This window comes from Bufo gargarizans, chromosome 1 (assembly GCF_014858855.1).
Source record: "Bufo gargarizans isolate SCDJY-AF-19 chromosome 1, ASM1485885v1, whole genome shotgun sequence".
In the NCBI taxonomy this organism is placed as follows: domain Eukaryota; kingdom Metazoa; phylum Chordata; class Amphibia; order Anura; family Bufonidae; genus Bufo; species Bufo gargarizans.
Genome location: NC_058080.1, coordinates 200,078,275 through 200,104,166, shown reverse-complemented (window position 1 = coordinate 200,104,166; position 25,892 = coordinate 200,078,275).

Genomic DNA, 25,892 nt, shown 5'->3' with positions numbered 1-25,892 from the left:
ACAAACTAAACTACTATTAGAGACATCCTATGTAGTTAGTTGGCCACTGCCTATCTTTACCATTGTCCATTCTCTTGCAGGTCTCACCAGGGGGCCCTCTGCACTCTCGTTCCACTGCCATGTCTGATGTGGTGGGGTGGCGGGATAGGAGCAGTTCCAGCTCCATCATCAGCAGCTTGAGTCTAGAGTCAATGATGAGCAGCTTTCTTAACCCGCCTAGTGAAGAAACTACTCACCAGCAGCAGCAGCAAGACCTGGAGTAGAACCTGAACCAGCAGGTGGTGGCATACTTGGACAGCACCCTGCCACCCCACATTGAAGATCCCCTGGACTACTGGGCAGCCAAACTGGATTTGTGGCCGCAACTGGCAGAGTTTGCCCTGGAAAAGCTGTCCTGCCCATCCAGTAGTGTCATCAGAGCGGGAGTTTAGTGTGACGGGGGCCATAGTTACCCCAAGGAGAACTCGCCTGTCCACCCAAAATGTGGAGAGACTGACCTTTGTCAAGATGAATCAGGCATGGATCAGCCAGGATTTCCACCCACCAATGCCTGATGCATCAGATTAGATCATCCATGCTGCCTTACCCAAACCTTGACAAAAGAGACCGGTTTCTTATGTATTCCTGCCTCATCTACTATTCTGATGCTGCCACCCACCTGATGCCACACATTTGATGCCAAGTGCTCTTTCTTACACCCAACATCGTCAGCGGGTACTGTTATCGCATTTTTGAGACATTTGCTCATCTCTAACTGTAACGGAAGCGTTTTTGAAGATCCATGATGGATCCGCAAAAAACAATAGTGGGAAAGTAGCCTTAGTGTTCTTGCCTCTTATTGCAGACAGAGCAATGGGTGGAGGAATGTCCTTCTGAAGCCAGTTGTCCTATAGCCAGACACCAGATCTTTGGAAGGAGGAGGAGATGGCTGAGCTCCAAGGAAACATAGAGATTTATTTTACAATATTTCTCAGTTTTGACTGCACCGAGATAGCACAAATATGTTGAAAATTAGATATAGGAATACATACTCCAATCATTTTTATTTTTGTATGTATTTTCCATAATTAGTTTTCCATTAAAAGGGTTTTCTGAGATAATTTTACTGATGACCCATCCTCTGTTTCAGAAGGCATCGGCACTCACAGTAGCGCTGCTGCCTTCTCTTTGCTCATCAAGCACAATGCTGTCCATGTGATCGTTATTGCAGCTCAGTCCGATTCACTTAAATACGTAAGCCATATGAGCAAAGAATGTGACGTCACGCCTAGGCTAAGCTGCGAGAAGGCCGTGACACTACTGTGAGCTCTAGTGCCTTCTCAAACATCTGATTGGCGGAGGTACCGTGTGACAGACCTCCATCATTCGGCTACTGATGACCTATCCAGAGGGTAGGTCATCAGTGTAAATATATATCAGAAAACCCATTTAACTTATCAGTGGGCTACCCACTGAGCCACCATGCCACAAATCAATGTGATTATTCACAGATTAATGACCTGAATAATCATTTGTGCTTCTTTAACCTCTTGATAAGTGAATGTAAAAACAACTAGGGTTCAGAGTTTCATCAAAGCGTAGAAATATGGCACTGTACGTCTGCTGCAGAGGTATCAGGATGCTATTTTGTGGAGGCTCGCACTTTCCTCTCTATGTATAGCTTGTAATGCTCACGCATCCGAATCTCTTAGGATGGAATTTTACCTGCAGTCCCATCACAATCCTCCCAACACATCTCAAAACAGACAGATCCTCAGACCTCCCTAAAAGTAGCAGATGGGAATTGGCATTTTGCCTTGCCTGCAGGTACCGCTAAAATAGATTGCAAGAATTGTCTTGCCAGTCTATTGCTATTCCAGACATAATTAATGTATGAAGCGCTCGCCTATTTAAATCTTTGCATGCCTCCTTTTCACAAAAGTGACAGTTTAATGGTGGAGAACCTTTTCATTATCTGAGATGATGGCACTTGTTCTCCTGTGGTTGTATCTTTTAGTGACTTGGGCAAGACAAGGAAACAGATTTATAACAATACGTGGATTCAGTGAATTAGAAAAGACATTTTCAGAGCAGTGACATGTTTCTTTTTCTTCAACGCACACAGCATGGAGATAGGTCAGATACACTAAATTAAAACTGTATGAGTTATGATTTTGCCTATTGTACTTTTTTTGTTGATGTTCTTATCTCTTTTGTATCTGCTGAAATACATTTCGCCTAAGGCTGTGCATGTCGGCTGTGACCCTTTCTAGAAAGAAGCCTGGTTTTCCAGGTGAAGCCTTCTCTTTTATACGGCTATCGATCAGATGCAATTTTTAAATGAATTAACCCAGACTTAATGAATTAACCTCAAACAAAATAAAAGTTGGAAGTTGTTAATAAAATCATGTGAATAATGTTCTTGACAAGAATGTTGACCATGAGGATGGAAATAAATATTCATATTAAACTTCACGGGAAATATCCCACACACATATGACCCCTGACACATTGGCTCTAGTAAATCTGTTTCCCAGTTATGGAGTAGCTCTTCTCATAGGTTTGTGTTTCCTCCTAGAAATTTATGAATAAATTGCCAACTGGGTGTTATGATTACCCTTGTCAAAAGGGTGTGTCCTTACAGAGAGTGGCACTGGCAGCACTGGTTGGACAGTATTACAGTGTGCCCATGTGCCCAAGCACTGAGGCTATACAGGGCCGGCCTTAGGCGTTCAGGCGCCCTGTGCAAGCTAACCTTGTGGCGCCCCCCCCGTAGTAGTAGATGTCACCTGCAGTCCTATGTAACACCACAAATAACACATAGCTCTCTGAATACAGATAACACAGTGATGGCTCTCTGATTTCCGAAAATGTAGTAGTGTTGTTACCTCCGGTCCTATGTAAAACCACAGATAACACTAGTGCTGATAATGTGGTAGTGTTACCTGCAGTCCTATGTAAAACCACAGATAACACTAGTCCTGAATAATGTGGAAATGTTACCTGCAGTCCTATGTAAAACCACAGATAACACTAGTGTAGATCATGTGGAAGTGTTACCTTCGTCCTTAGTGTGTCTCCCTGTGTCTATCGCACGGACTCCATGCTGGCGCTGACTCCTCTTTCTTCTTCTTCTTCTTGCCCCGCACAGAACGTCCTGATGCAGCTGCGTCAAGACATAGGAACACTGTGGGCATGGTGATGGTGACACACAGGGACGGACACACACAGGGACGGACACACACACATACTGCCTGTCTGCTTTGGTATAGCTGGGCTATACCAGGCTTTAGCAGAGTGGGCACAGGACAGTGGACACAGGGCACGATATGTATGTGAGCATAGCTGAGCGAGTGCAGGGCAAGGGCCCGCATACACATCGCTCCTCCTGCCTGTCATACCACCCCCCCATCGGGCATTTTGGGGGGCATTAGGGGTTGGATGATGCGGAGTGTGCACATAGCCACCAATCAACCCCCCCTCCTAAAGGTAACTGATGTGCTGGGGGGAGGGGAATATGATTGGCGGCACACTCAATATCAGCAGCGAGGAGTTAATGTCCAACCCTTAATGGCCCCCAAAATCCCTGGGGGGGGGGGGGGTTGATGTAGTAGCAGGAAAGAAAGCACACACTGTCCCCCTGTCCTCTATAAGCCCCTCCCCCCCCATGGCACATTTCTCCCCTCCATGGGCCAGTGGCAGCAGCAGGCAGCAGCACATCTCTCCTTCCCCCCCCCCTCCCACTCCATCATAGGCCAGTGGCAGATGAGTTGTTATCTTTGTACTACCAAATACCTGTAAGGCTGTAACTTCTGTTGGAACTTGGCTCAGCCTCAGGCTGTGTCGTGGGCCTTCCCTGGCAGAGACTGAGTCTGCTGTGGCTGCTGGCTGGCGCTCGTGGGCTCGCTCCTTATTCTCTCTGGGGACCTGGGGGCGGAGCTCAGTGGCAATGTCAAAAGAGAAGGAAGACGTGCCTGTGCGGCAGCTGCGGCATGCTCCAGCAGCCACTGGTCTGGTCTGCTCTCTTAAAGAGACAGGCAGGCCAGGCAGCAGAGCGGAGCTCAGAGTGGCCGCGGGCCCTGCCCCCTCCTCACTCTTTCCAATAGTCTGTGCGCTTTTCAGCGCTGTTAGTCAGCCGGCGGCCGCAACTAAGTAGTGAGTAGACTTAGTTAGTTTGCGGCGGGCTGTCGGCCACCCGGCGCCCCTGTTGCCATGGCGCCCTGTGCGGCCGCACAGCCCGCACACCCCAAAGGCCGGCCCTGAGGCTATATAATGTACAGCACTGTGCTTGTTAAAGGGGTTGTGTCACCAATATCAGATTAAACAATTTTTCATCAATCATGGCATAACCCCTTTAACAGCAGATCCTTGCAAGGGTGTAGGAAGCTGGACCGCTGTTGATCTGCTTCCATTTTTAACAATTGTAAATAATTGTGTTTCCCTTAAAATAACAATTCTGGAGACGTTTGTGTTGTACTATTCTTCTGTTTATGCCACCTAGAAATGTATGAATAAATTGACAACTGGATTTTATTGGATTCAGATCCATTGTTTGTTAGTGTCTATCCTCTCTTGCCCCCTCTATAGTGCCATATGCACTAATCAGGCATATGGAAAAGGGTTGCCCTTTAAAGGGGTTGTCCGGGTTAGGGGTGAACCCAGATATAAGCTCCCCTTCACTCTTTTAGCATGTAGGATAGTAGCGTTGGATCATTTTCTTGCTCTGATGCTGCTTTTGTCTTGCGTTGCTTTGCAGATACTTCTGCCTATTAGGGAGCCTATGACGTCACCGGCACAAATAGTCGGTGTATAGTGCTCTTATGGGCGGTTTTAGAGGCAGGTATCACTAGTAGGGGTCTAAATGAGTGAAGGGGAGCTTATGTCCGGATTCAGACCAGAACCCGAACAACCCCTTTAATAGCCAATAACCAAAATTATAGAGAGATTACTGCTTATCTTAGATCCAGTCATGGATTTGGTGCATCGCTACCAGTTAAATATAAGCTTGAGATTCTCTTTTACTAGAGTCTGTCAGGGTAAAGCTGGCAATACACTAAGCACAAGTATCTGTATTTATCACCCTCTCCTGATACTCCCATGTACATTAGATTGTACACTATATACACAGCTTCTTTTACCTTGGTAGAGTCAATTGCACTGAAGCTGGACAAAGATGCCTCGAGTACTCCATGTAAGGGGCCATCGTCATTCCATGTCCTATTGTATGATGCCTCCATATATTATATTCTCGTCTAGAAGCAATATGATTCATAACCCATAGATATACCTCTGTATGCCAATACATGAAACAGGCGGTATATAAAGGAAGAGAAGGGCTGAATAGATTTATTTTTTGTACATTATGATATACAACGTGGAGGCTGTGTGATGACTTCATTACCTACAGACATTTTTGTTCCACTCACTTGGTGTCTATTGTACTTTACTTCAAATGAATTCAAGTGGCGAAAAAAAAAAGCACAATTACACTGAAATATATATTTTATGTGAATTATTCTCATTGTATTCTTCAAGTGAGTATTCTGGTTATAACAAATTATACCACAGGATAGGGGATAATTATTAGATCAAAGCCCACCGATCACGAGAACAGGTGTCCCATACCCTGAAATGAGTGGACCAGCTAGCCGAGCATGCGTAATGCTGTTCCATTTATTCTCTAGGGGACTGATAGATGAGGCAAAAAGCTGTATTCTTGGTAGTCCCATAGAGAATGAACAGAGTGGCGTGGGACATGGTTAAGAAGCTGCACCATTCTAGTGATTGGAGGCGGGGGGTACCAAAAGATGGACCTCAACTGATCTAATAGTTGTCCCCTATTAATAAGTTGTTATAAGTAGATGTTTTAGGGTATATCACTATTAGACCTCATGCATACGACCGTTGATTGTGTCCGCATCCGAGCCGCGGTTTTGGCGGATCGGATGCGGACCCATTCACTTCAATGGGGCCGCAAAAGATGCGGACAGCACACTGTGTGCTGTCCGCATCCGTGGCTCCGTTCCGCGGCCCTGCAAAAAAAAAATAACATGTCTTATTCTTATCTGGGGGAGAAGAACAGAACTGGATCGCACATCCACAATGCTATGCTTTGATCTGACTCGCTTCTCAACGCTATATTAAAGTGTACCGCCCCCCCATACTGCATGCTGTACAAGAGGCATTCGTGTACATTTTAATCAAAAGGCATAAGGCTACTGACCACACCAAGGTCACCTCTTTGAGTGAGACCTACTCTGACAAAGAGGCGCAGCGCAGTGCGGTGACAAAGCGGCACTGCCCTAGCAGGTGGTGGAACCCAGGAGTCAAACAGCAACCCTGCTGTCTGACAATGCCACCCATGACACTGGGTTCCAACAACCCACCAGCACAGCGCCTCAAAAAAAATGGCCACCACGCATTACTGCACCATGTGAACAGTTGTCTAACACAACATGTCCATAGCTATCAAGAGCTACAGGTCAATGACCACTTTATGCAGACTTCTGTGAATAAAACCACCTGTGCCGAATGGGAGGAGTGCTGATACCAGTAATAAGAGATTTAAGAGATGGGCTATCTTAAATCTTGTCATATATTTGCAAATTTGCGATTATTTTCTTGATCACGAAAAATCTGCAATGTAATATTTGCGTATTGCACGCAAAATACAGATGTGGGTCACTTTAGTTACATTTTCCAAGCTGCTAGAAGTTTCCTTAACTGGAGAAAATGGTTGGCACTGCAGAATATTAAAAATGGCTTTATATGCAGTTAGAGCGCTCCAATATATTCGCAATTGCGCAAAACAGCACTAATGATGCAAATATTTTGGAACAATACGTGAAACTTCACATTTTAGCAGGTCTGCATGTATGTATGGACATCAGAACCTATCACACTACCTAACACCCTGCACTACAACAGCTACACTATATCAGGATATAACCTACACTGACTATCTCCCACTAACTATCTATCTAATGTAGTGTGGAAAGCACAGAGCACAGCAATGACACTGCTGTCTCTCTCAGAGCTTTAAAAAAAAAAAAAAACTGTAGAAAATGGCTGCTGGGGAGGTTCTTATATGGTAAGGGGTAGGCAACTTTCCTATTGGTTGCTAGGGATGTTGCTAAGCTCAGACAAAGACATTGCAGCCTTCTCATTGGCCCACAAGCAAGAAGGGAGGTTACTGATGAAAAAAAATATATATTTGAATATTCGAAATTAAGAATATATATATATAACTATATTCTAAATATATTCTAATATTTGCGGTTCATATTCAAATATTTGTGATCAACACTAATCACTATTACATTGAAAAAGAGAAGCTGATGACAGAACTCTTCGTCCTTTACCAAACACATGGTTCTTCAGGGCTTTCTAGATGAAAAGATTCAAGTGGTTTTGATTTTATATGAAAAAGTAAGATGATTAATATTGAAGGATGATCAAATAAAAACTAAAAGTCTCAAAGCAAGAACCTAGATAACCCCTTTCATGCAGTGCAAGTCATGAGAAGCCAACAATTCTTTTTCGATCCATTTGTCCAAAACTGAATGGCTGTGCTGTAACTTCTGATAACATCATGTAGTATTACGTCGGCTTCTGTTCCTTGTTATTTTCTACAGGGCAATGACATTGGCTGCTTGGAGAAGCAAATCTGGGCACTATGGACTATGAGAAAAAGCCACATGCTGTCTGGAAAATAAATATTGTTCTCCAATGTCTGCCCTTTTATTTCTGAGAAGATTCATAGTCGCGGTGTCATATACTGTCCTACAGACGTAAAGAGCTGAATGCGTCATTTAACTCATTGAGGTGCCGTCCTAATATAGTACGCATTGGCATTTTAAGTTGAAAAGGAAGTAGAGTTTCCCACTGTAATTATTCATTATGGAGTCAGTGCTAATTATTTATTTCATTTTTTTTTCCAATCCAAATGCAGTTTAGAGAGACTGAGGGAAAACTGACTTTACTTCTCATTGCCAGAGTTTCCTTGAACCAGTACTGTTGCATCTGATATGTATACAAAGAGAAGACCGGCACTAGCAGGATAGATGCAATTCTATTTATTGCCACATCAGAAGAAAAGTAACGCGTTTCGGCTCTACAATCGAGTCCAATTTGATTGTAGAGTCAAAACGCATCACTTTTTTCCTGATGTGGAAATAAATAGAATTGCATCCATCCTGCGAGTGCCGGTCTTCTATTTGAATATGTAAGCGAGACGCCGACCCTGGACACGTCCACAGTGCACCAGTTAAGCGGAGTGCCGACTGTGCTCTTGTAAGTAGCATCTAATAAGCAGTGATGAGCGGCAGGGGCTGTATTCGATTTTGCAATATTTCGCAAATATTTGGGTGAATATTCGTCATATATTCTCAAATTCGAGAATTCGCAATCTCCATTCATTATTTGTGAAAATCAGCAATGTAATATTTGCGTATGCGCAAAATGGGTGTGGCCTAGTTTAGCAACTGTTTTCAAACTACCCGAGGTTTGATGAGATTAGAAAACATGGTTGGCAGCAATTTTCGCTACAGTGAGGAAGAACTTCTGATCACTTTAATTGACATTACACCAGTGTATTTGATTACGCGCATGTCAGAACAATCACTTTATATGCAGATAGAGTGTTTTAAAATATTTGAGATTGCGAATATCGTTGCTAATAATGCAAATGTTTTTTCGCAATACATACAACTTCACATTTTATCAGGTCTCGTTAGATATTACTGATTGGTTCACTAAGTATTGTTGTAACATCACAGCACTATGTCTGTAGCATGTATGTATGGACAGCCGAGAAATATCTCTCACATGCACATCCATTTTCCTGCCGCACACTATATACCACACACACAGTCTATAGATTAGAGTTTGTGTCCTGTTGGTCAGGACTCGGGAGAAGCTTTCTTTGTCTGACCGCCAGTATTTGCTGGTTCATTCACAGTTTCCCAGGGTGCATCACAGGGAGGCGAACCAGCTTTACACCCTATACTGTACCTTCACTTCATTAGACAGGTACATCTCTGCTCAGCTGGCCAATATCCGATTGCTCAGACCCCACACACATACAATCGCTATACAATCAGATCTTATAACAGTAACAGTAAATCTAATATTTCCCCTTCAAAGACTTAAATACTTTTTGCTGTTTTGTTAAGGACATTATTTTCAATATTCGTATAAAAAAAATTGGGATTATATTATTGCATCTTTATCCTGCAGTGCATGTTGGAGCGGGGCTATGACTGGACACGGGTCAGGTCTGAGAAGCAGGCCATTGTGAGGGGGATCCATTTCGGCTATGGAGGAAGTTCAATAGCAGGCACACCAAGATGACCATACTAAAGAAATGGTCCGATCTGAAGAGGAGGAACTCGAAGAGGATCAGAGAGATCCGTGACAGAATATGCCCAGGTACAATCATATATCAAGGGGAAAAAAAACAGAACTGAATCGCACATCTAATAAAACTCGCTGAGAAGCGAGTTTTATTAAATACAAGTGTAGCATTGTGGATGTGCGATCCAGTTTCGTTTTTCTCCCTTTGATATATGCCCAGGTACAATGCTAACATTACTTTTTTTATCTCTCGCCAACACTCTGTAATGTATATATACAGTGTGGGGATTCGCTCTGGTAGACAGGGTATGCGGACGCAGTACAGAGGCAAATTACCAGTTCTTAAATCAAACTTCCGCGTTTATTCACACAGAAGGCAAAAACAAAAGGTCACTTTGCAGTCTTGGTGTTAGTCCACACACAATGGAAAGTCCACATAGCAAACATCAGCTTTTTGGCAGGTCTATCTCCAGTAGTCCATAGCAGGATTTTAGGGGGCCTGTTTCCCCTAAACACGGGCCTCAGTCATCCAGCACGGCACAAGCCTCAGATCCCAGCACTCACACACTTTGCTGCTGAGCCCAGCTGCCTTTTAAGGACAGCTAGGTGCTATCAAAGCCCAGACCAGCAGTTAAAATCCAGTCCGGTGTTTGACCCCAGCTGGCTGCAAATCCACCCAGCAGCACACGCTGGGAGGAAAATACCTGTTTTCCAAGACCATACTCTTCACTGTGTCACAACCTTTGTTCAACCCTGAGGGGGTGAACACTCGCCAGACAATGTAGTCGGGACAGGGCATCCGCGTTTTCCTGTAACCAGCCTGCCCTGTGTTCCACTGTAAATTTAAAGTTAGGAAAGGAACCATTGGGTGACCAGGGAATTTCTGTCTTTGGCCTGGCTCATCCACTTGAGAGGGAAGTGGTCGGTCACCAAGTGGAATTTTTTCCCCAACAAATAATAGCGGAGAGACTCGAATGCCCACTTGATTGCCAGGCACTCTCTCTCCAATATACTATACCTGGTCTCGTGGGGGTGAGCTTACGGCTGAGGAAGACAACAGGATCCGTTGACTTCCTGAGACATTACAGCACCGAGGCCTACTTCTGAGGCATCTGTCTGTACTATAAATTCCCGCTTGAAGTCGGCCGTCACCAAAACCGGGGACCCACACAGGGCCGACTTCAAAGCGGATAATTCCTCTTCCACCAAATCATCCCAGTGAACCCTCGCGGCCTTATGTCCCTTCAAGAGCCCTGTCAATGGCGCGGCTATCATAGCAAAGTGGGGGACAAACCTCATGTAATAGCCCACCATCCCCAGGAATGACTTTACTTGCCTAAAGGTGACAGGTCGGGGCCAAATCCGTATTGCCTCTATTTTAGGGTTTGATGACTCCACGCCTAATGACATACTCTAGGTATTTATTCTCCTCTAACCCTATCGTACATTTCTTTGGGTTAGCTGTTAGTCCAGCCTTCCAAAGGGAGTCCACTACGGCCTGTACTTTGGGCAGGTAACTTTCCCAGTTGGTTATGTGAATGACAATATCATCCAGGTAAGCCGAGGCGTACCGCCGATGTGGACGAAGCACAATGTCCATTAGATGTTGAAAAGTGGTGGGGGTGCCATGCAGACCAAAGGGTAACACACATACTGATACAGCCCCTCAGGCGTGATGAAGGAAGTTTTCTATTTGGCAGCCTCCTTTAAGGGCACCTGCCAGTACCCTGGCTGGTGTACCTTGTAATTTACCTCTCCAACTTTCTCGAGTACCTCATAGGGCCCCTGCCAACTAGCCAGGAACTTACAGTCCTTGGTCGGTACCAGAACCAAAACCCGATCACCCGGGTTAAAGATCTGGATCCGGGCCTGTCGATTATAGATCTGACTTTGTGCTTGCTGAGCTGCCTCCATATGCTTGCTAACAAGCGGTAACACTGTCTCTATCCTTTCTTGCATCTGGGTAACGTATTCAAGGACACTTTTGTGCGGAGTAGCTTGCTGTTCCCACGCTCTTTGGCTACGTCCAACAAACCATGAGGATGTCTATGATATAGCAGTTTGAAGGGCGAGAACTCAGTTCCTCTCGCACAGCGAACATGAGATAGGGCAGAAGAAGGTCCCAATCCTTTCCATCTTTAGACACCACCCTTTTTAACATGTTTTTTAATGTTTTGCTAAACCTCTCTACCAAACCGTCCGTTTGCGGATGGTACACGGACGTCCGTAACTGTTTGATATGCAGCAACTTAGAGAGTTCCCTCATGACCTTGGACATAAAAGGGGTCCCCTGGTCAGTCAGAACCTCTTTAGGTAGCCCCACTCGGAAAAACATCTCCATTAGCTCCTTAGCTATAAGTTTAGCCGATGTATGTCGCAGTGACACCGCCACCGGGTACCGAGTGGCGTAATCTAGGACTACCAAGATGTATTGGAGTCCTCTAGCGGACTTTGGTACTGGGCCTATGAGGTCCATAGCGATTTGTTGTAAGTTTGTGGCAACTGACACTTCGTGAGTCCACCTGCCGGCAGTCTTTTAAGTCCCCATGAATGCACATCGAGTGGCGTAGTCAAGGACAACAAAGATGTGCTGGTGTCCTCTAGCGGACTTCGGTACTGGGCCTATGAGGTCCATAGCGATTCGATCAAACAGTACCTCGATGATCGGAAGAGGTACCAAGGGACCACACCTGGTACAGTTATGCAAATAAGTGTTTCTTCCCTTTCTAAATGATTACTTAGTACCTGATGTGACACATAGCAAATCATCCGGTTACATCATACATCTCTACCTTGCCATGACTATATATATATATATATATATACAGTCGTGGCCAAAAGTTTTGAGAATGACACAAATATTAGTTTTCACAAAGTTTGCTGCTAAACTGCTTTTAGATATTTGTTTCAGTTGTTTCTCTGATGTAGTGAAATATAATTACACACACTTCATACGTTTCAAAGGCTTTTATCGACAATTACATGACATTTATGCAAAGAGTCAGTATTTGCAGTGTTGGCCCTTCTTTTTCCTGACCTCTGCAATTCGACTGGGCATGCTCTCAATCAACTTCTGGGCCAATTCCTGACTGATAGCAACCCATTCTTTCATAATCACTTCTTGGAGTTTGTCAGAATTAATGGGTTTTTGTTTGTCCACCCGCCTCTTGAGGATTGACCACAAGTTCTCAATGGGATTAAGATCTGGGGAGTTTCCAGGCCATGGACCCAAAATGTCAACATTTTGGTCCCCGAGCCACTTAGTTATCACTTTTGCCTTATGGCATGGTGCTCCATCGTGCTGGAAAATGCATTGTTCTTCACCAAACTGTTGTTGGATTGTTGGAAGAAGTTGCTGTTGGAGGGTGTTTTGGTACCATTCTTTATTCATGGCTGTGTTTTTTTGCAAAATTGTGAGTAAGCCCACTCTCTTGGATGAGAAGCAACCCCACACATGAATGGTCTCAGGATGCTTTACTGTTGGCATGATACAGGACTGATGGTAGCGCTCACCTTTTCTTCTCCGGGCAAGCCTTTTTCCTGATGCCCCAAACAATCGGAAAGAGGCTTCATCGGAGAATATGACTTTGCCCCAGTCCTCAGCAGTCCATTCACCATATTTTCTGCAGAAGATCAATCTGTCCCCGATGGGTTTTTTTGGAGAGAAGTGGCTTCTTTTCTGCCCTTCTTGACACCAGGCCATCTTCCAAAAGTCTTTGCCTCACTGTGCGTGCAGATGTGCTCACACCTGCCTGCTGCCATTCCTGAGCAAGCTCTGCACTGGTGGCACTCCAATCCCGCAGCTGAATCCTCTTTAGGAGACGATCCTGGCGCTTGCTGGACTTTCTTGGACGCCCTGAAGCCTTCTTAACAAGAATTTAACCTCTTTCCTTGAAGTTCTTGATGATCCTATAAATTGTTGATTGAGGTGCAATCTTAGTAGCCACAATATCCTTGCCTGTGAAGTCATTTTTTGCAACGCAATGATGGCTGCACGCGTTTCTTTGCAGGTCACTATGGCTAACAATGGAAGAACAATGATTTCAAGCATCACCCTCCTTTTAACAGGTCAAGTCTGCCATTTTAACCCAATCAGCCTGACACAATGATCTCCAGCCTTGTGCTCGGAGTCGTCAACATTCTCACCTGAGTTAACAAGACGATTACTGAATACTGAAATGATCTCAACAGGTCCTTTAATGACAGCAATTACATGCAGTGGAAAGGTTTTTTTGGGATTAAGTTAATTTTCATGGCAAAGAAGGACTATGCAATTCATCTGATCACTCTTCATAACATTCTGGAGTATATGCAAATTGCTATTATAAAAATTTAAGCAGCAACTTTACCAATTTCCAATTTTTATGTAATTCTCAAAACTTTTGGCCACGACTGTGTATATATATATATATATATATATATATATATATATAGTAATCACAGGTCGGCACTGCTTGTTTGGAGTCGCGGTGCACGTGTCTGTGGGATGGCGTCCCCGATGAAATATTGTAGAGAAGATCGGCACTCGCTGTAGATCAATCTTGTATTTATTAGTCAGTCACATATACAGAGAATAAGTTACGCGCTTCGGTGCTACCGCACCTTCATTAGACTTATCATCGTACAAGAAAATTTTCATGTTTAAATAGACCGCCAAAACACATGGAAATGACATCACACAGAAAACCACTCCCACCTATCAGTGTTAAATCGAAACATATGAACAAAAAATGAAGACAAGCTTTATAGTAGCATTTCTTTGGCTTCAATGTGTCAAACTATATTAATATTTCCTTCCTTATTGTGCTCTCCTTTTCCTTAGGTCCGCTATAAGAAAATAAGAAAAATAATTTTTAATTTTGAAAAAAAATTATTTATAAAAAAAAAGACTTGAGATTTTTATCCCAAAAAAGGGGAAAAATTTTATTTGCAGTATTCTTTAGTATTTTAATAAGGTGATCTATCAAAGGAAGCTTTGTACGTTGTATTCACGATTGAGTCCACGGGGCTCAATCGTTTGCAATCTGTGTATCCAATAAGCCTCCCTTTTATCTCCTCCTCGCCGTGGGAGGGGTACACTTTCAATAATCTGATAGCGTAACTGTGCCACTGTGTGTCTATGTTCGTGGAAGTGGTGTGGTACAGGAAATAATACATTTTGCTTTCTAATGGTAGATTGCTTATTCTATCTTTCATCCTTGTGGAGGTTTCCCCCACGTACAATAGACCACAAGGGCACTTCAAAATGTACACTACAAAATGACTATCGCATGTGAAAAAACCTTTGATAGGTATACGTTCACCCGATTGTGGGTGTGTGAAATGTGTACCCTTAATTACACTGGAACAATGTACACAATCTAAACAGGGAAAAGTTCCCATTTTGGGGGTGGCCAATACTCTCTGTACAGGTCCAGTTCTATTACTGCCAATATCTGCCTGCACTATACTATCACGTATGTTGCTAGCACTTTTAAAGCCCATCATGGGTGGTTGTCTAAATTCTACCACATGAGGGTAAGATTTTGACACCACACGCCAGTGTTTATTTATTATCCCTCTCAATCTCTGGGTCCATGGATAATACTTAACTACAAGTGGAATCCGTGATTGTTTCAGGGGTCTATCCTGCTGTGTTTCCTCAACTCTGTTCCTTTGTTCCTGTAATAAATGGTCAGGATAACCTCTTTCCCTAAATTTCTGAGTCATCTCATCTAGTCTGACTTTGCATCGCTTGGTGTCGCCCACTATGCGTTTAACCCTTTGGAACTGGGAAAAGGGGAGAGATTTTTTGGTAGCTACTGGGTGGTTACTAGTGTAGATAAGCAAACTATTCCGATCGGTGCTTTTTGTAAATAGATCCGTACATATCCCACCCAGGTCATCCTTGATTACCCACGTGTCTAGGAATGAAATTCTGTGTATGTCAAAATGTAGAGTGTACTTTAATTCTGGCCAGACGGAATTGAGGTATAATGTAAATTGTTCAAGGGATCGAACGTCGCCACGCCACACGCAAAAAATGTCGTTGATAAAATGACGCCAGAATTTGAAATATATTTTGTAGAGATCATTAGTATAGACAAAATCTGTCTAAAATTGCGCCATATAGCAGTTTGCGTATGGCGGTGCGACGTTCGATCCCATCGCGGTCCCACGCCGCTGCTGATAAAAAGAATCCTGAAATAAAAAGTAATTTTGTTCAAGAACAATCCTCAATAACGTCAGGAAAAATTATCGCCCTGCATTTTTATAGTGGCTCAATGTTAGCAGTGTATGAATTGCTTTCAAACCTTTATCATGTGATATTGATGTATATAAATTACATACATCAAATGTAACAAGTATGTCATCTTTATCTGGGTTAAAGGGAACCTGTCACCTGGATTTTGGGTATAGAGCTGAGGACATGGGCTGCTAGTTGGCCACTAGCACATCCGCAATATCCAGTCCCCATAGCTCTGTGTGCTTTCATTGTGTAAAAGAAAAATGATTTGCTACATATGCAAATTAACATAAAAGAGTCATATCTTACTTGTGTGACCAGAGAAGAGTCATATTTTCAAGCTCTGACTCATCTCAGGGTAATTTGCATATGTATCAAATCGTTTTTTTTACACAATAAAAGCACACAGAGCTATGGGGACTGGATATTGTGGATGTGCTAGCGGCCATCTAGCAGCCCATGTCCTCAGCTGTATACACAAAATCCAGGTGACAGGTTCCCTTTAAAGGATTTCATTTCCTGTAAGAAATGTTCGGTGTCACGTAAGTGCGAGGGAGACAATTTAATAAATGATGTAAAAATCTTCTCTAGAAAAACCGCCAAAGGTGAGAGGATTGAATCAGTCGATGCCACAATGGGACAGCCAGGTGGATTGGTGATGGACTTATGGATTTTTGGTAACGTATAGAAAACCGGAGTAATGGGATGTTGATTAACCAAAAAGCCGCCCAGTGTGGCATCGATGATTCCCTCCTCTATGGCAGTATTGACAACAGTTTGAATCATTTCTTTAATTCGATACACAGGATCATTTTGCAAGATCTGATATGTTTCTATATCGCTTAATTGGGACAAAATTTCTGAAACATAGTAAGTTTTGTCAAGAACCACCAGAGCACCCCCTTTATCTGAAGGCTTAAATACGAGGGACTTATCTTCTAATAACTGATCAAGAGCATGTTTCTCCTCCAAAGGTAAATTGAATTGTATGCCCATATTGCCAGTCTTACATTGTTGTAACAATGTCTCAACATCGCGTTGCACCAGATTTATGAAAGTTTTGACAGGATGATATGAACGTGGTGGTAAGAACGTGCTCCTAATCTTCAAATCAAACATTTTAGCTGTTAAAGGACCAGTTTGAGTACCGGAATGAACAGGCTGGGAAACGTTCCGATAGAACCATTGTAGATCAGTGTCTAAACTGAAAGTATCAAGACTTCCAGTAGGGCTGAATGATAAACCCTTTTGTAGTAAGTTCATGTCAGCCGGACTCAGGTTTTTGGAGGACAAATTGAAAACTAAGTTTTTGTCCTTACCTGCAAATTCTGGCGTCGTTTTATCGACGACTTTTTTTGCGTGTGGCGTGGCGACGTTCGATCCCTTGAACAATTTACATTATACCTCAATTCCGTCTGGCCAGAATTAAAGTTCACTCTGCATTTTGACATACACAGAATTTCATTTCTAGACACGTGGGTAATCAAGGATGACATGGGTGGGATATGCACGGATCTATTTACCAAAAGCACGGATCGGAATATTTTGCTTATCTACACTAGTAACCACCCAGTGGCTACAAAAAAATCTCTCCCCTATTTCCAGTTCCAAAGGGTTAAATGCATAGTGGGCGATACCGAGCTATGCAAGGTCAGACTAGACGAGATGACTCAGAAATTTAGGGAAAGAGGTTATCCTGACCATTTATTACAGGAACAAAGGAACAGAGTTGAGGAAACACAGCAGGATAAACCCCTGAAACAATGACGGATTCCACTTGTAGTTAAGTATCATCCATGGACCCAGAGATTAAGAAGGATGATAAATAAACACTGGCGTGTGGTGTCAAAATCTTACCCTCATGTGGTAGAATTTAGACAACCACCCATGATGTGCTTTAAAAGAGCTAGCAACATACGTGATAGGATAGTGCGGGCAGATATTGGCAGTAATAGAACTGGACCTGTACAGAGAGTATTGGCCACCCCCAAAATGGGAACTTTTCCCTGTTTAGATTGTGTACTTTGTTCCAGTGTAATTAAGGGTGCACATTTCACACACCCACAATCGGGTGAACGTATACCTATCAAAGGTTTTTTCACATGCGATAGTCGTTTTGTAGTGTACATTTTGAAGTGCCCTTGTGGTCTATTGTACGTGGGGGAAACCTCCACAAGGATGAAAGATAGACTAAGCAATCACAAATCTACCAATAGAAAGCAAAATGTATTATTTCCTGTACCACACCACTTCCACGAACATAGACACACAGTGGCACAGTTACGCTATCAGATTATTGAAAGTGTACCCCTCCCACGGCGAGGAGGAGATAGAAATAAATTACTGCTTAAAAGGGAGGCTTATTGGATACACAGATTGCAAATGATTGAGCCCCGTGGACTCAATCGTGAATACAACGTACAAAGCTTCCTTTGATAGATCACCTTATTAAAATACTTAAAGAATACTGCAAATATAATTTTTCCTTTTTTTGGGGATAAAAATATAAAAAAAATATTTTATTTTTTAATAAAATATATATTTTTTTTAAATAAAAAAAATATTTTTCTTATTTTCTTATAGCGGACCTAGGGAAAAGGAGAACACAATAAGGAAGGAAATATTAATATAGTTTGACACATTAAATCCAAAGAAATGCTACTATAAAGCTTGTCTTCATTTTTTTTCATATGTTTCAATTTAACACTGATAGGTGGGAGTGGTTTTCTGTGTGATGTCATTTCCATGTGTTTTGGCGGTCTATTTAAACATGAAAATTTTCTTGTATGATGACAAGTCTGATGAAGGTGCGGTAGCACCGAAACGCGTCACTTATTCTCTGTATATGTGACTGACTAATAAATACAAGATTAATCTACAGCGATTGCCGGTCTTCTCTACAATGTATATATATATATATATATATATATATATATATTATTTTTATTTTTTATTTTTTTATACACACAGTGAGGTACAGATGTATGATTTAACCTGCTGATTTTGTGTTTTTCACACACACATATATATATATATATATATATATATATATATGTGTGTGTGTGTGTATATATACATAAACTGCAATCATCATTCTGTATTCCAGTAAAAGGCCCCGTTCATCATTACATTACATACATCCCCCACTTAATTTGCATTTGTCATGAGTTTTGAGTTGTTTGTCTAAATTTTTAACATTGTGTGATTACAGGGGTTCCCGTTCCCAGCTCCTGATGATGATGAAGAGGAGGGGGTTGTCACCAGCCCCCGCCAGGAGGGTAAATATGCACACATAGCAATATAATTCTGTATTCATACCTCTTAATCTGAATTGCAAGTAATTCCCCCCCCCCCTTTTTTTTTTTTATTCCTAACATTACTGATTAATAAAATAAAAAATAAAAAATGAGGCAGATGCAACAGGAGCACGAAGCCCGCATGAACGAGATGCAGAAGCAGATGTGCAAGCAGATGTGGAAATTGGAGGCGCTGCACGGCATACGGATGCAGGAGATGTTGGACCTTCATGACCAACTAAAAAAGTTTCATTAGAGCCATGTTTGTAAATATATATTTTTTTCAGTTCTATACAAACTCTGGTGATTATACAATGAAAACTATTATTAAGTGAATTACAATTAATGTGTTTGATTAGTATTGTGTCTAAAAATAAAAAATACTGTTTTAAAAAAAATGACATAATGTACAAGTATCCATACTGTGAAGAGATTAATAACTTCAATTAAACTATGTGAATTCATAATAAGTAAGATTTTTTAGATATATATAAATATTGACAATGTATGATGAACAGAGCACATGCACAAAAATGAAGCATGCACACCAGTTTAAGAGAATTCTAATACTCGATAGTTGACAAAATCCTAGGGCGATTAAGTGGTCCATGCTGGTTGTCCTCAGCAGGATCAGGAAGGACAGAAAGCAGCAGCAGATAATTTGTAAAGGCTGTTGTATAAGGCCTACATATAGCTCGACCAAACTCAGCAGGTTCAGGACAGACAGCAGCAGTTAAATGGTAACGCTGTAGTATAAGGCCTACACATAGCTCGACCAAACTCAGCAGGAAAAGGACAGACAGCAGCAGGTAAATAGTAACGCTGTAGTATTAGGCCTACACTTAGCTTGACCAAACTCAGCAGGAGCGGGACATACAGCAGTAGGTAAATGGTAATGCTATAGTATAAGGACAAGACATAACTTAGCAGGATCAGGACAGACAACAGCAGTTAATTGTAAACACTGTAGTAGAAGGCCTACACATAGCTCAACCAAACTCAGCAGGATCAGGACAGACACCAGCAGCAGAAAATTGGTAATGCTGTAGTATAAGGACAACACATAATTTAGCAGGATGAGGACCGACAGAAGCAGCAGGTAAAGGTAACGGTGGAATACAAGGTCTACACATAACTCAGCATGATCAGGACAGACAGCAGCAGCAGGTCAAGTATAAGGTCTACACATAGCTTGGCCTAACTCAGCATAAAAAAACAGCAGTAGGTTATTTGTTTGCAGCAGGACTGTGTTCCTAGAAATGGGTCCCCACCAGACTGGGGCAATACCAAAAATAAACTTAGACACCTCTGACAGCAGCAGGTTCTTTGTCTAGAGCAGGGATGTGTTTACAGGAATAGGCCCCCGCCAGACCGGAGCAACACCAAAAATAAACATAGACACCTCTGACAGCAGCAGGTTCTAGAGACAATTTTTTTAAAGGCATTTTAAGTTTGTAAAGCACACAATAAATTAGTACAAAATTAGCTCCACACACCGCCCGCACCGGTCTGCACCGATATGGTTTCCATATCGGGCACATTGAGTCTGGAGAAGAACACATATACAATGCAGATGTCTGGAGGGTGAGAAGATTTCAGGGCTTCCAGGGAGAGATGGGGTAGATAGATAGATTCCAGCAGGATGAACCACATGTATATATCTATCTACACCATATCTTCCTGGAAGCCCTGCATTCTTCTGCCCCTCCAGACATCTGCATTGTATAAGACCGGATTACTGGTCGTTTTTCATGAACCTAAAGGATATGATTTTCTATGTCTATGTCTATGTCGTTTTGTGGGGTAAGTTTACCTGCAGTTCTATGTAACTCGAGAATACATGGCGCCTTTAAAACAGACTACAAACTCAGCTCTGCTGGATGACAGTGTTGGTGCTCCCCGCTGCCTGTCAGCTCCTTCCTGGTGATATCTGGCCCGGGCTGTGTGACACTACCCCCCATGTGTAGGTGACCGCCCCACCTCCCACGCTGAATGTCAGCTCAGATAGTACGCTGGAGGGGGGGCAAGACAGTACCTCCAGTGCATACTGAGCAAGCTCACGGCAGATAACAGAGGAGGGTGCAGAGGAGGCAGAGGTCTGGCTGCCGGTACCAGTACCTCTAGGAGAAGGAGTGGGGGAGTAGGAATGCATTGTTGAAAGGGGGTGGGGTGGCTGCAGGGCATTGGCAGGAGCTGCTGTCCCCTGTGCACTACTGCTGGTGATGCTGCGACCACCCTGAATCCACTCCCGCCAGTGGTTTACTCTCAGGTGCTGGGTGAGGGAAGTAGTACCCAGCCGAGCAACAGATCTCCCTCTCCTCACCCTGGCATGACACAGCTGACAGATGGCAATTGTCTGATCGTCTTCTGCTAGGGTGAAGTAAGTCCAAACAGGCAACTTACGCACCAACCTCCTGTCAGATAAGGTGGTGCTGGCTTATGCCTGTTCACGGTCAGTGCGCACAGGTGGAGGCAGCACCTGCTGCTGCTGCAGCCACCTACTGCTGCCATTACCAGTGAAGCCCCTGCCACTGGACTCCCTGATGACCTGGCGCTCCATTTGCCTCGGGTGCCTACCTTCCTCATCAGTGCTGCTGTCACCTGACAAGGGAGGTGGCACCCATTTTTGGTCACCCTCCTCTTCGTCGCCTGCATTGTTAGACCCAAGGTCGACCAGTGGTGGACTGAGGGGAACAGCAGAGGTGGAGCCCCTGACCTGACGTGGAGCCCCTGACCTTGCTCCGCTGTCCCACTGCTGACACCTGGGTCTGACTAGGTGCGGGGGTTCTGTGGCTGAAACCATTAACACAAGTTGGAAGGGATGTCACTGGGGTACTGGCGGGCGATACCCCTTCTCCTCCTTCCAAAAGGTCTTAAGGATCCGGACCTAGCTGCAGCTCACTCTCCTGCATTACCTTCCCCAAGATGTCCCTCTCACTGTCGCCATCAAACAGCAGCAGGGACGAGTCTTGGGGGCTGAGGGCTGGTCCTGCAGGAGAGCTGCATGCAGTAGTTTTAGTCCGGCTGCCTCTCGGCGTGCGCTGCCGTGCTGCCACCGGAACTCCGCACCCGCCACATTATAGTCAATAGGGACGGAGCGGCAGTCCGGGGGCACACGTGAACTAGCGGCAGGATGGATCTGACAGAATGTTTCCCCGCCGGAACAGCCTGCCGGAGTCCCCTGCCGCTCGAGTGAAAGTACTCTTAGCTATTCTGAGTATCTCCCACTAACTAACTATCTGTATTATATAATATATATAAGCTATCTAATGTAATGAGTCTGACACAGCAAAGCATAACACTCCTCTATCTCTCACAACTGCGAAAAAAAAGCAGGAAATGGCTGCTGGAGAGGTTCTTATATAGTAAGGGGTAGGCCCCTTTCCGATTGGTTGTTAGGGATGTTGCTAAGCTCTGACAAAGACATTGCAGCCTTCTCTTTGCCCACAAGCTAGAAGCAGGGAAGGATCATGTATGCTGGTGAAAAAAAAATCTTGAATATTTGCGATTACGATCACATTGCACCATATTCTAAATATTCGCAAATTTTCAAAGTGCTGATATTCGCGATAAAATTCGCAAAACGAATATTCGTGCTCAACACTACTAATAAGCTGTTAAAGAAGTCTGACATTTTGGTTTTGATGGGTCATCAATATCTGATTGCCGTGGGTGCCAGCACCCCTGACAATCATTTATTTAAACAGTCCATGGCGCTCTGGTGATTGCTGGTGCCGCCTCACAGTTTAAAGGGGTTATGCCACGATTGATGTAAAAAATGAAAATCAGACATTATGGCAATATCTTTCTAACAAAGCTAGATCCAGCTCTGTACCTCACATGGATCCAGAGGTATCCCCATGAATTGCTCCAATTGCTCTGTTAGATTATATTCATCCTGGCAGCTCGGGTGTGTCCTTTCTGCTGCAACCCTCTCAATGTTACTGTCCTATCTTCTAACAGAACACATGGCTGGTGGCAGTTGAAGATTTAAACTGAGCAGGTTTGACCAGCTTACTGAGAAGGACCAAAAAAAACATTTAAGACATGGCATTTTTTTTATTTATTTATTTTTATTGAAATTTTTAACTTCTACATGCATCTGACAGTTTTCTCAGGAGGTGCAGGAATTTTTACAAACCTCATTCAGAGGTATGCAGCAGTCTCAGTAATTCACATATGAGCGTACCTTAAAGGTTGAAGAACATGAAATGTTTTTATATTATATAAGTGCATGCCTCTTTATGAACATTAGTGATGAGCGGTAGGGGCAGTATTCAAATTTAAACAATATAAAAACAATCTCCAATTTTTGGTGTACTTATCGGAGCTGCAGATCCACCAAGTGACGTGAGTATAGGTCGCTTCACAGTTAAAATGTCCACAAGTTTGTTGATCGCGCTGTCTTCTGAGTGCAAAAGTTCCAATCCCAGACCCTCTTTTTTCTCCAATGCTCAGGTTGTTTCACTTTGTAGCCACACAAACGGTTACCAGAGGCTAGGTGCCTTCACGTACACCTGCACCCTAGAGGGAAGTATTAGTACAAATAGTGAAGTTCCACCAGGTATTTATCTCAATCAGCAGGTTTTATTCAACTTACAAAAAAGTCTAAAATCTCAGTCATAAAAACAAGTCTTTTTCATCCACCCGACCCGGGTTTCGCCAAAATTTGCAATATTTCTGGAATATTTGGGCGAATATTCGTCATATATTTTCTTGATTGTGAAAATCGGTAATGTAATATGCGGGTATTGTGCGTGCAATACAGGTGTTGGTTACTGTTGCTATATTTTTCAAGCCGCTAGAAGTTTCCTGAGACTGGAGAAAATGGTTGGCATGGTAGAACATTACAATAACATTATATGCAGATAGAGTGCTCCAATATATTTGCGATTGTGCAAATCAGCAATTAATGATGCGCATATTTTGGCGCAATACATGCAACTTCACATTTTAGCAGGTCTGACTACTTATTAATGATTGGTGCACTAAGTATTGTTGTGAACAGATGTATCAGAGGTTGTGTTACTTATAGCAGCGGCCAAACAATTGCACGCAATCTAGCGCAGGTTGCGCTAATAATATATATGGCAGCCAGATAAAACAATAGTCCTTAAAAGGACTTTTGGGTCTCTAACACCTATCACCAGTAAAACCTGCCTAACAAACCAATTCCTGTCCCTACACTATCTGTCCCTTCTGCTGCAGCTCTCCCTAACTAAGACTGAGCCGAACCACGTGTCATCGGGTGCTATATAGCACCAGATGACGCCTTCTGGCCAGCCAATCACTGTAATGCCAGTAGCCAACATGGCTACGGCATTACAGTGATTGCCAGTACCGCCGTGCCAACAAACGGTCGGGGACGAGACTCGAGTAAAAAAGTGTTCGGCCGAGCATGCTGGCCCAACTCTACCCCCTAAGTCTTTATGATTTATCTGTGTATTTATGGAAGTTTTCTAGTAAAAATACATAGAAAAAATATGTTGTTCAGAATGAACGTTATTTTAATAAAGCAGTGGTTCCACTTTTTCTGAAAATATTAACATATGCAACTGTGAGAGGTAGACAAATAGATATAACCAGCAGGGATTGTGGCTGCTGAAGTCTAGGACATGTGCCCTACATATAATGCCGAAGCATTGTGTAGTGTTCTCTCTAAGAAACATTACTTGTAGGAAGGAATAACCGCGGAATCTGCATTTCAAAGAAATGAACATAATAGGATTGTTTGCATAGGTTATGAGCTGTCATTAATATTGAATCTCGCATGTTAGGAACACAGAAGTTCAATTAATGCATTTCATAATTGATGATGATGATGATGATTACTACATAACAATACATTTTTTTTTTTTTTGAAGCTTGGCTCTGTCCATTTAGGCTCAAGTTGCAATAAATGACTTAAATGCATGGGTATTTCTCTGTTAGTCTTCAGTAAGCCCCACATTGTGAGATTGCTTGGTGCAGAGACTACATTTTCTATTTAGAGGGAAGGTGATGTAGCAATAACCTAGTAAATGATGCTCTGAAGAAAAGCAATGATCCCTGTGTAATAATTCCTTTTCAGTTCAGCAATTGCCTAATTAATGTTCCCGCTTAATTGGAAAATGGTCTTCCTCATCAGTGTTTAATTCCGTATGAAATCATTAACATGCAATTAGAACATAAATAAATTTGTTGAAAAAACATTGTTTATTTGAGAAGTTCTAAAGGTCTATGTGACACAACTGTACTCAAATTAAAGTAAACCAACTAGAAAACATGGAATAAATCTGATGAAAGGGACAATAGTTGGTTAAAGTGATCGCTGTTAAAAGCCAAAGGGATAAACACAAGTTCATATGTGACAATTTGGGGTCATTTTTGTTTCTTTTGCAGTTTTTTTGTGTGTGTTAAAACTAGGCGCAGAAACCAGTTGTTGGAGGAGATAAGCAAATTGGAAATGTCTTTTTCACACACACGGGCACATTATCTCTATGATCGTCTGTCACTGTCAGCTGTAACGTTTTATCTTTCTGAAATTAACGGGGTTGGCCAATTATTATTGTAATTTGTCAAAGTGCCATATACAATCATTTACGAGCCATACAAGCATATATGACCGCATACTGTTTCTTATGGAGACCGCGGGAGTATGCATAGGCTGGGATTTTTATCAATAGTGTGCAAGCACGGCCACCCCTGCCTGGATACGAGCAGTGTATAATGAATCCAGTAGTAAAGCTCTAATTATAGATAAAGCGGGTAGTCGTAGAATTATTCAATCGAAATCACTGAGGTACGACTACCTAAAATTTAACCTTTATTACGGTCACTTAAAATTCCCTGAAAGAGGAACAGCTAATGCAACAAATTAATTTTTGCACATGCGCCGGCCCCTTAATTAATAACGGAACATCATTTTAGTGAACTCCACATATTAATGAATATTGTCAGTCAATGCTATGTTAAAGATGCAAAAAAAAGGGATATTGAAAAAGATGTGTTGAGGGTAATAGATAAAACTCACCCCCAAAATATACATAAATGTGACA